Consider the following 12,591-nt stretch of genomic DNA (forward strand, 5'->3'; position numbering starts at 1 on the left):
ACCTGGTAGGTAACCACCCACACAATTCAGGTCAGGACTCAGAATACGAATGTCATGATATATATATATTCTGTTATTAAAAAAACGTCTTCTACATGCGCACAGCATTTGGAGAAAACTTCAATTTGCTAAAAGTCCTGACTTTTCTTTCCAACTGGACAAAGCTTTGCGGGTCTTTAGAATGGGTTGTCAACAGGAGGGGCGGGGCTTATGCAAAATATCATACTTTATGCAAATATGGGATAGTCACGTACGTGAAACTTTTTTTTTTTAACTAAATCAATCTAATTAATTTGTGAGGGAATACAACAATACCATGTTTTAATAATTAAAAAATAATAATTTTAAGTAAGATTAACATAAAAAGTGAGCAACGACAGCACTCCCTGAGACTATCTTTTAAAGAAGAATAAATCTGATTTCTTTATTTTAGCACTGATTAATTGTGTCAGTGTGACATGAAACATATTTTGGTGAATGTAAATAGAAAAAGTTAAGTAATTCCAGTCAACATTATTTTCAGTTAAAGTAACATAAATTAAATACATAAAGTGAACACCCCCGTTAGTTCATTTTATTGAGTGAAGAGTCAGCTGGCGGGCATTTCCTATCGTGCCTTATGAGGACATCGCTGCCTTAGTTATGAAGTGTTTTATTTGTTTCTAATACATGTCAGGAGGATGAGCTGCGAAAAAGTCAGACAGAAACTCCGGTGGTAAGCGGACAGGATTATAAAAGCACTTGTTAGTATCAAGCGGTGAAGTGTTAAGTGCAGTTGAGTTTTGCTGTAACACATTTCTTTCTATTAATGACAGGCTAGTAAACTTTTCTACTAAAGTTCACAGTCGCTGAAGAATCATCTGAGCAGAATTGTATTACGCTGTGAAATAAAGCTATTCGGAAAAAGCATTTACCCTCGAGTGGTGGGCTATGATGTGAGTTGGCGCTCTTAGAGTTCAGTTGATATTTCATGTAACGTGATTGGAATTCCTTTATTTGCACTTTTGTCTCATTTAAGAGGCATTATATTAGGAAAATAAAGTGAACGGGATGGAGCGTCGTTATTGATAATCTGACGTAATCACGGACAGTTATTTTTGCCAATACCTCTGGGAGTGCATCCAAATCTCCAGTGAAGTTAAAAACATTAGTTAAGTAAATTAAAGTAAATTAAAAACAATTAAAGGTAGGTGCTAATTTGCGTAAATGGTTAAAATGAAATGTAAGAAAATATTCTCCAGTAAAAATGCCCACCAAAATGTATTTATGCGTCCTGCTCCTGCTAAACTGGATTTTATTTATTTATTTATTTGTTTGCCCTCACTGCCATCTGAACAAATCAATCTTTAAAGACTTACATTATGATTTTGTTGCCAAGCAATATAAATAAACTAATGTTTTAACCTCACAAATGATCAGCTTTATAACCACATTAGACTGTGACACGCCAGAATTCTTGAAAATGCAGATGAAGGCACGGCATACTCTTCTGCAAATTAAGTTACCTTTATTGAAAGAATCTTCATCTTCATCAAGTCTCCAATGGGTCGCTGACTCCTGGCATCAAAGCAGAGACGAAGCTTCCGGGCCATACGTCTGTATGGGATTTGTATTAAATGAGCGTCATCCAGTGGCCCTTACATCACTCTCGGCTAAAGGTCTGGAGCGGCTGGTCCTTGCTCACCTTACTTTACAGGTCGGCTCGTCTTTGAATCCTTTGCAGTTTGCATAAACGCAGAACCTTCCAGTGGAGGATGCGGCGATGACTGTTCTTCTCAAACACATTTGGAGAAACGTTGGTCCTTTGTGAGAATCCAGCTTTATTGACTTTAGTTCGTGCTTTAACTAGATGACATCTAGTGCACTTTCTCCTCAACAGGGGGCACATTATTAAGACTGACAGTTACATTTCTACTCTTCGTCATATTTCAATAGGAGCGTCGCAAGGCACAGTGACCCTTCTCTGCTCTTAATCTGGACTAACAGCCTGAGAGGACCTGACAGCCAACATTTTTGCAGATGATGCCACTTTCATCGACACTTCATTGACAATGTGGTCCATTTCGAAGAAGAGACTGAGAGGTCTGCGGTGGGCTGGTGCCCTGCCCCGGGGGTTTGTTTCCTGCTTTGTGCCCTGTGTTGGCTGGGATTGGCTCCAGCAGACCCCCGTGACCCTGTAGTTAGGACATGGCGGGTTGGATAATGGATGGATGGATGGACTGAGAGGTTGCTGATGTAGTGGTGCTACAAGAATGCGGATGTCTTAAATGTGTTCTGCGCTGAGTCGCGTCTTTTATGACGTTGTCCCGTTTATATGGTCCACGTGTGTCTGTTGAAATGTTGTCCCCTGGAAACAGCAGGGATGAAGGATAACGCTGTGGAACTGTGACCCCTTGTGATAGGTTCCCCTGTCAAATACATCAATTCCATCCGGGCCATTGCTATTTAAACAAAAGAATGAAAGGAAAAAAGGTGAATCGCATACAAACCAACACTTGACCGAAGAGAAAATAACCAAAAGAGACTACCGATACGGATCACTTTACATCTTTTCCTGCTTGCTGCTTTTAACGTCTGACATCAACGACTTCACCATCGCTACACAAAACCCCAGGGTTCCAGATTATATCGACTCGCTAGGATAATACGGTGAGACTGTTTATTGTCGTTTGGGAGAGGAGCAAGTCAACAATTTCATTTGAGTATAATTACCATAGGACACTTTCCAGCTGGGCAGCACAGTGGCGCAGTGGGTAGCACATAATAATAAGTATTTGTTTTTTTGTCTGTGCTGAGTGCGTTTTGCTTTACTCCATGTGTGTATCAGTAAATGTCGGCCCCGTAAGTTAAAAGGGGAAGGATGATGAAGGGAGACCGCAACCCCAAGACGGAAATTACCTGTTGAATCCACCAGTTACTTCCGGGACATTCTGTATTTAAAGAAGAGGAGCGAAAGGCAAAGGAAGAAGGAGAGGAGAGAACGAGAGAAGAAAAAGAATCATTTACACATCCATATTTCAACTCATTTCCATTCATCGTACAAGTCCATTACTTGCTTCTTAAGGATCGGGATCATTACAACGACTGACAGCACCGAGAAACCCCGGGGTTTGGATTCTTATCAACCGTTGCTGAGGACACTTATGCTGAGGTCGTTTTTTGTATTGTCAGGAGGAAGCAAAATATCACATCAGCCAATATTCACCTATCACCGGACTTTATGGGTGGCACGGTGGCACAGTGGTAGTGCTGCTGCCTCGCAGTAAGAAGACCTGGGTGTTCGCTTCCCAGGTCTTCCCTGCGTGGAGTTTGCATGTTCTCCCCGTGTCTGCGTGGGTTTCCTCCCACAGTCCAAAGACATGCAGGTTGGGTGTATTGGTGATTCTAAATTGTCCCTAGTGTGTGTGCCCTGCGGTGGACTGGTGCCCTGCCCGGGCTTTGTTCCTGCCTTACACCCTGGGATTGGCTCCAGCAGACCCCCGTGATCCTGTGTTTGGATATAGTGGGTTGGACGATGACTTACTGACTTTCCAGCTGGACAAGGTTCACATTCACTAATCATCCTCTGCTTAATCTTTTGGACTTTTCTGTGTGTTTTGGGGTTTTCTGTCTGTCATATTTGTTTCATGTTTTGTGTTGGGACAAAAGGAGGGTTTGTGTTGTATATCCATCCATCCATCCATCCATCATCCACCCCGCTATACCCTAACCACAGGGTCACGGGGTCGATGCACTTTTTATTGTTATGTAGTGCCATTCACTGTTGGGGTTGTGTGTTGTGTGGGGGCTTTGGAGGGAGTGAAGTATATATTATTGTGTTGTTTGTTTCTTTTCACTATCAATACATATATTGATATGTATATGTATAGAAAAGAACCCCGCCCCTTTTGAAAAATTCCCATTTTTTTCACTTCATAGCCTTAAATGTAAACACAAAAACTAATTTTTCTTCCCAGCTTTACTTACTCAATGCAACCTCTAACATCCAAGTGAAAGATATCACAGCTACAGTTCAGAAAAATGATAAAAAATCAAAAATAAGACCCACTGAGATTAATAAAGGATCACCCCCCCCCCCCCATGTCAATGTCATTTTGTTGACCCCCCTTTTGCTTTAATGACAGCCTTGAGTCTGTTGAGATTCTTCTCTATCAGCTTTGCACATCTAGATATTTGCCCCCCACTCTTCTTTACAGTTTAACTGTTCAAGTTCACTCACATTGGATGGTGAGCGTTGGTGGTCTGCTATCTTCAGATCTTTCCACAGATTTTCACTGTGATTTAGCTCTGGGCTCTGACTGGCCACACCAGGACTTTCACTTTTTTCTCCTTCAGCCACTGGGTGGTAAGTTTTGCTGTGTGCTTCGGGTCATTGTCGTGAACATTCTGCCCATCTTCAACTTTCTGGCAGAGGGTAGCAGGTTTTCCTTAAGAATTTTACGGGATTTTGCCCCATCCACTTAACCTTCTACCCTAACGAGAGCCCCAGGCCCCCCACAACAGGATGCTGCCGCCTCCATGCTTTACTGTAGGTATGGTGTGTTGTGGATGATGAGCTGCATTGGTGTACCGTTTGGTGTTGAGGCCAAGTAGTTTGATTTTGGTCTTCTCTGACCATAAGACCTTTTTCCACTTGGCATCAGAATCTTCAAGGTGCATTCTGGCAAAGCCCAAACGAGTCTTAGTGTGGCCTTTCTTGAGAAGTGTGACCCTCCCGAACAAGCCACAATGGTGGAGCGCCTGTCAAATTGTTTGCACTTGCACACCATTAATGACCACTCTGTGCCATCAAATCCTGTAACTCCTTCAAAGTGGCCATTGGCCTCTCGGTAGCCTCTCTTACCAGTTTCCTCCTTGCTCTTCCATCCAGTTTGGAGGATCCAGGGAGGGTCCCAGTAGTACCAAACACTTCTTTATGATGGACTTTACTGAGCTCCTTGGGGTTGATAAAGCCTTTGAGATGTTTTTTGTCTCCATCTCCTGCCTTATTTCTGTCCACAACTCTATCCCTGAGATCTTTTGAAAGTGGCCTCCCACCCATAGTCAGTTGTTTGCTGTCAGTTGCACTATCAAGCAAGGGAATGAATGAGCCAGGAATAGCTTCACTAATCACACGAATTACAACTGATCACAGGTGGAAGGAAGCCAGTAACCGCAATGGGAATGGTGGGCACTGACACCTGATTGAGTTTAGGGGGGTGTCCTTTATTAATCTCAGGATTTCTTGTTTATGATTTTTTTAAATTCTTCTGAACTGTAGCTGTGACTGTGGTGGGTTGGCACCCTGCCCAGGATTGGTTCCTGCCTTGTGCCCTGTGTTGGCTGGGATTGGCTCCAGCAGACCCCCGTGAGCCTGTGTTCGGATTCAGCGGGTTGGAAAATGGATGGATGGATGGATGTAGCTGTGATATCTTTCAGATTGCATTGATTGCATTATTATTTTATATACTGTTTGCTTTTTGATTATTTAACCGTCGATTGAGGGAAGTTATTTGGAAGAAGTACGGCTTGTCAGGTCTAACGTTTCCTCAGTTTGCCAGGCCACAGGTCTTGGTGGTGTAGCTGCCGTTCCAGATGAGTGGGTCGGCCATTACACTGAGGTGGTGCCATCTAAATGTGAGGAAGACAGAAGAGGTGCTCATTGACTTTAGGGGGAATGCTGAACAAAGTGCTTCCTCTGGTCCTCAATGGAGAACAAGTTAAGAAGGTCCATTGCTTTAAGTACCTGGGGACCATATTGGATAACAGCTTGAAGTTTAATGAAAACACTCAATACTCCCAACTTCACAGCTGTTGATTGAAAAGGCTGAGGAAAATGAACATCTCAGCTGGCATCCTACAGACCCAGCGTACGTGCCATATTGAGTGCATTCTGACTTTTTCCTTACTGGCCTGGTTTGGGGGTCTGTCAGTTGACTACTAAAAATAAAATATCCTAAAAGGGGTCTATTGGTTTGTGGACAATTGCAACTATGGCTTCAGGAACTGCAGAGCTAAAAGGGCAAAATGAAAAGTGGATAAAAGAGTCAAAGGTGCTTGGATAGTTCATTCCATATGGAGCCGATACGTACTGCCAAAATTTAAGACAAACAGAAGTAGAAATAGTTTTATAGCTGGGGTTCCTCAACCCGGGGTACGAGATGGCATTTCACTGGGCATGATATTTCGCGATTCAGCAAAACCGAGTGAGGTGCGTCATCCGACTTTATGGTGGTGCAGTCGGTGTCTTGCAGTGTGACGGACGTCATTTGAGGGCCTTTTATTATTAGTTGTTGCTCCCGTTGTATGATTTGAAAAGAATCGATCACCACGCGTACATTTGTCACACCTGAAAGAGCCCCAGAAATGTGCCTTTTTTGCGGGTTCCTCGCAGCAAGCCATGCGTTCGTACAATTGAAAAACTTTTATTTTTTCAAAGGGAATGGAATTTGGACATTGCAGTGATCCGTAGAAATAGCTGAGCTCTAGAATCAATTTCTGTGCCAGACAATCTTCACCCACCTGGATTTGGGGATTTTTCTGCCATTCTTCTTTGCAGATCTTCTCAGGCTGAGTCAGGTTGGTTCCCCTATGGTATTGCTCTGAAGGACCAGCCTTTATTTTTAAGAATTCAGGGATGGTTCCTGCCTTATGCCTAATGTTGCCAGAAAACAGTGCATCCCTCAGCATCTCTTTCAGCTGAACTAAACATGTCCTCTTAAAACTTCTGGTTCTTTAATGGCACTTTATGATTCTTTACAGGGTTCTGTGGTTCCTTGTAGAACTTTGGCTTGATCTGCATCATTTAATTCTAGGAAGGGTTCTTAGCATATATTAAATTGAGTCTTTATGCATTGGAGAACTTCTTAATATGTATGAGTGGACTTTAAAGAAGTTTCCTCACTTTTTTTTAACTCTGTTTATTAAAAATTTCATACAGAAAAGATGTAAAACGTGTGCTCACATCTATAATACAGAGCGTATAATTATACAACACTGCTGACTAGAACATCGCATAAAGTGATCATTTTCCTGCAGATCATCTAATGTCCATGCTGCATCCATTATCCACTATATCCTAACACAGGGTCATAGGGGTCTGCTAGAGGCCAATCCCAGCCAGCACAGGACGTAAGGGAGAAACAAACCCCACGCAGAGCGCCAACCCTCCGCAGATCATCTAATGTGGTCTACTTAATTCTCTGCATGAAATGTCCTGACACTGCACTCTATGTGGGAGAAACTGGACAAACACTCCGCCAGAGAATCAATTTACACAGGTGCCACATTAAATATGGCAACACAGATATTCCTGTAGTGGCTCACGTCAACAGCTATGGACACTGTGAGAGGGATTTTAAAGTCCCAGTGCTTATGGACAACTTCAGAACACAGCAAGAGAGAAAAGAATGGGAAGTGGAATTCAGGCTAAAATTTAATACATTACAACATGGTTTGAATAGAGACATTGGTCTTATAGCCAGATATGAGGATTGTTTGCATCTCTCAGACTGACCCAGACAACCTGTCTACTGACCTACATTGTATGGAAAAACTCCTCAAAAACTTCCAAAGGCTTTGTTGGACAGTTGTCAACGCGAACTTTATTGTCATCACAACCATATACACATATACAGATAGACGAAATTGCGCAAGGCAGAAACAAATCACGGGCAGGGCACCAGCCCACCGCACATCATCTAATGTGGTCTGCTTAATTCTCTGCATGAAATGTCCTGACACTGCACTCTATGTGGGAGAAACTGGACAAACACTCCACCAGAGAATCAATTTACACAGGTGCCACATTAAATATGGCAACACAGATATTCCTGTAGCGGCTCACATCAACAGCTATGGACACTGTGAGAGGGACTTTAAAGTCCCAGTGCTTATGGGCAACTTCAGAACACAGCAAGAGAGAAAAGAATGGGAAGTGGAACTCAGGCTAAAATGTAATACTTTACAACATGGTTTGAATAGAGACATGGGTCTTACGGACAGATATGAGGATTGTTTGCATCTCTCAGACTGACTCAGAAAACCTGACTGCAAATCCACATTGTATGGAAAAACTCATCAGAAACTTCCAATGACTTTGTTGGACAGTTATCAAAGTCAAAATGAACTTTATTGTCATCTCAACCATATACAAGTATTCAGAAAGATGAAATTGCGAAGCTCAGGGTCCACAGTGTAACAATATGAAGTGCAAATAAAAAATTAAAATTAATTTAAAAATAGAATTAAAATTTAAATTTAAAATTAAAATAAAAGCACAAATAAGACAAGACATTGTGCAAAGACAAGATTGATGCAATGTATGGTATTATGCAATCTAGATACATAAGTATAGTCAATAAATATGAAATATAATAAATAAATAATAGATATAGTTAGTACAGAAATTATCAGTGTATGATAATAGTTGTTTAAGACGTGTAAACAATGACAGGTTAAAATGTTTCACAGAATGTCAAAGTGCAGTGTGTAAAATCCTTCAAGGTCAGTATGAGATTTTCAGTTCTTCTCTACCTGCACACTCGTCTTTACAGGACAGTGACTTGATGTATAAAAGTTCTGTTTTTAGCGGAGGTTGAGGCCGTGTGGAAGCTCCCAGGGGGCAGCCTGGTGTTAAGGAGTCTGACAGCTTGGGGGTAAAAACTCTCCTGTAGCCTGGCAGATCTGGCTCTGATGCTGCAGTATCTTCTCTTGGATGTCAGAAATGTGAAAAGTCCATGTGAGGGGTGTAAGGGAGTCCTGCTCAATGCTGCAGGCCTTGCGGACACTGCGTTTGTAAAATATGTCCTGTAGTGAAGGGAGAGGCACCCCAATAATGTTCTCTGCTGTCTTCACTATCCTTTGCAGGCGCTTGCAGTTGGATATGTTGCAGTTGCCATACCAGACAGTGATGCAGCTGGTCAGAACACTCTCAATGGTACCTCTGTAGAACATGGTGAGGATGGAAGGGGGAAGACTTGCTCGTCTCAGCCACCTCAGGAAGTGTAGTCTCTTCTGGGCTTTCTTGATTAGTGATGAGGTGTTATGCGTCCACGTAAGTTCCTCAGTTATGTGCACACTGAGGAACTTGGTACTCCTAACAGTCTCTACATCTAAACTGTTGATGCTGAGTGGGATTTGGGCAGGACGTGATTTTCTGAAGTCCACGATTATCTCTTTTGTCTTGTCGACATTGAGATATAAATTGTTGTCTTCACACCATGTGGACAGCTGTTCCACCTCATCTCTGTATGATGTTTCATCATCCCTGCTTATCAGTCCCAGCACCGTCGTATCATCCACAAACTTGATGATGTGGTTGGTGTTGTGTGTGACTGGGTAGTCGTGAGTCAGCAGGGTGAACAGCAGTGGACTAAGCACACAGCCCTGTGGAGCTCCACTGCTCAGTGTGATGATGCTGTAGGTGTTGCAGCCCATCCGAACTGTCAAGAAGTCCAGGATCCAGTTGCAGAGGGTGATGTTCAGGCCCAACCTGCTGTTAAGTTTTACAACCAGCTTTTGAGAGTTGATCTTGACCATACATTGTTCTTCTCTCTTGTTAAAGGAATCTTAGCCTGAAGAGGTCTATTCATTTTTTACATTTAAGATGTCTCACTTAAAGATTTTCCAATGTTGTTATTTGTCCTGGTGTCTATACAAGCAAAGGGAGCTCCAGTTTCTGTATTACAACTCGCCTGAAGAAGGGGCCCGAGTTGCCTTGAAAGCTTGTATATTAGGATTATAATAATAGATATAGATAATACAGAAATTATCAGGGTATGATAATAGTTGTTTAAGACGTGTAAACAATGACAGGTATACAGTATATTGTACAATATTGTATATTGTAATCTTTTTTGTTAGCCAGTTAAAGGGGTCATTTTGCTTGACTTCTCACTACAAAAACAAATGACATCATTTTTCTACACTGTCACCTTCCTGTGCGATGCAATTTTTCCAGCGTCGTACCAACTTTTTAGTACTCCTCCCTCCCTCCTCTCCCGTTTCCAACTACAATATAAAAGTGCGGAAACTTTCTGAACGTCCCTCATAGAAAACAAACTGAAATCCTTCATTTATGGTAGGCCAACTAGCAGGACACTAAAAGATGGAGAAAACCTGAACTGAGCCTGTGCTATTATTTGTCTGCTGCGACAGTCCTAAGAAACATAAGAAATGTGACCAACGAGAGGAGACCTCTCAGTCCATCGAGTCCATTTGTTTAGCTAATAGCTCAGTTGTCCCAACATCTCATCCTGATCCTTCTTTAAGGTTATTAAAGTTTCTCCTTCAACTCCATGTCTCGGTAGTTTGTTCCAGAGTCCCACAACTCTTTGCGTAAAGAAGAGCTTCCTGGCATCAGTTTTAAATTCACTTGCCCTTCATGTCCACTGGGACATGATCCAAAAATGGTTTCCCTATGGCATCGTTCTGTAGAGCCACCATGGCACCCTCATTTTTAAAGAGTGTACTTGATCACTGAAAGGGGGGGATGAAGTGCCAGTCAAAGTCCATTTGAAGCCCTGTGGGGAATTGGCGCCCTTCAGTGCCCATAGTGGGCAGTCTGTATTATTAGATGTAGACCACTGTCCCCCTCAGTGTCGGGCGAGCGCCCCTTCAGTTACATAAATGGTGCCCCTCTGTGTGCATTATATGCCCTATAACTTTACTAATTTATTTTTTTTGGTTCGGGCACCATGTGCCATCCCCAGCAAGATGCCACCCTGCCCATGTCACCCAGTCCTAAATCAACCACTGGGTGGATGGCTGAAATTAGTCTCCTTTAAACCACAACGCTAGACAAACTAACTTATAAGCTCTCAAAAATCCCTTTTTTTCCCTGAAATGCCAGCTTTGGATAATTGAAACATTTCCTGTAACTTCTTCAATTATGCAAAAGTTACATTTTTCATTTGTCCGGGCATTGATTTCTGAGCTGCGAGGCCGTATTCCGATAAATCCTGTTTTATTCATGCCTGACCTTTCTACCTCGGCATGTCGGGCTTCCTGCAGGACGTCATCCCTCCCAGCAAATCCACCCATCCATCAATATGGCAGGAGCGAGACCCATTTTGTATTACAAGAAGTCTTAATGTGGTAAGGGAGCTGGCGGGATTTCACTAATTGTGTGATTTAATTTAGCAGTTGTGGCGAGCGGCTGGGGGAGAAGGACCGGAGGAGGGATTACACCTCCTCCAGACCACGAGGGGGCAACCGTCTTGGTGGCTATGGGGACCACGGGAATGGAGCATGGAAGCTCAACCCTATAGGGGCCCGGGATCACCGCCAGGGGGCGCCCAGATGCCTGAGGAGCCCTGGCCCTCAGCACTTCCACCACACCCGGAAGTGCCGTGGGGAAGAAGACCAGGGAGACCTGGAGTGCTTCTGGGTGCACAGCTGGCACTTCCGCCACACCAAGGAGTGCCGGCAGTAGCGCATTAGGAGGCACCTGGAGCTAGTCCAGGTGAGCATAAAAGGGGCCACCTCCCTCCATTCAATGGCTGGAGTAGGGTGGAAGAAGGACAGAGCTCGGGAGGAGAGGAGTGGAGTGGAGGCAGACCAGAGAGAGAAGCATTGTTGTGAGGCCTGGACTTCGTGGGTGATTGGTGCTGGGGCACTGGGTTGTGTGCTGTCACTTGTGTTTTGGAGCCATCGGTGTCCGCCTATCTGTGTCAGGGCCGTATCCCACACAGTTCACAAATCCAAATGTGGACAAATTTGTTAGTACCCCTCCATGAAAAAAGAAGAACTCCCAATTGTCTCTGTAACAACTTCAAACTGACATCGTCGTTCATTCCGTATTCAACAAAAATCAGACTCTGCTTTAGAGTTTGGATTCAACAGAATATTCCAAATAATAACTCAAATGAAAATGGCACGGACCCTTAACTTAATGTTTTGTTGCACAACCTTTAGAGTTTGCAATCTCTGCCCACAAGCGATACCAGGAGCTCCCCATGAGACTTCTGCCACCTGTCCACAGGTCATGTGGCCCACTCGTCCTGAGCAAACTGCTCCATCTGGGTCAGGTTTGAAGGGTGGTCTTCTCCAGATGGCACACATAGATGTTTGATGGGATTCAAATCAGAGCTCATCGAAGGTCACTTCAGAACAGTCCAGTGTTTCATTCTTAGCCATTCTTTGGTGCTTTTTGCTGTGTGTTTTGGCTCCTTATTCTGTTGGAGGGTCCATGGGCTGTGACTGAGACTGAGCTTTCTGACACCGTGCAGGATGTTTCACTCCAGAATGGCTTGATGGTCTTCAGATTTCATTGTTTCCTGCACAGACTGAAGGCACCCCATGCCAGATGCAGCAAAGCAGCCCCACAACCTCCATGTTTCACAGTAGGTCTGCTGTTCTTTTCTTTGAAAGCTTCATGTATGTCATCTGTGGGCACAGAGCTGATGTGACTTACCAGAAAGCTTCAGTTTTGTCTCATCTGTCCAAAGGACGTTCTCCTAGAAGCATTGTGACTTGTCAATACGCATTTAAGTAAATTCCAGTCTGGATTCTTTGATGTGGAGTACTCCTGGGTCTTCTTTCATTGAGCCCACTGTCACTCAACACGTGACAGATGGTGTGATCAGACCCTGATGGACCTCGACCTTGGAG

General features: G+C 43.5%; 1 protein-coding gene across 2 annotated transcripts in view; it reads left to right on the forward strand.

Annotated features, from left to right (window-relative positions):
• Positions 1–12,591, forward strand: part of tbxa2r (thromboxane A2 receptor) — a 70,963-nt gene that overhangs the window by 7,613 nt on the left and 50,759 nt on the right. The gene's annotated exons all lie outside the window — the stretch shown is intronic.

This window comes from Erpetoichthys calabaricus, chromosome 12 (genome assembly GCF_900747795.2).
Source record: "Erpetoichthys calabaricus chromosome 12, fErpCal1.3, whole genome shotgun sequence".
In the NCBI taxonomy this organism is placed as follows: Eukaryota; Metazoa; Chordata; class Cladistia; order Polypteriformes; family Polypteridae; genus Erpetoichthys; species Erpetoichthys calabaricus.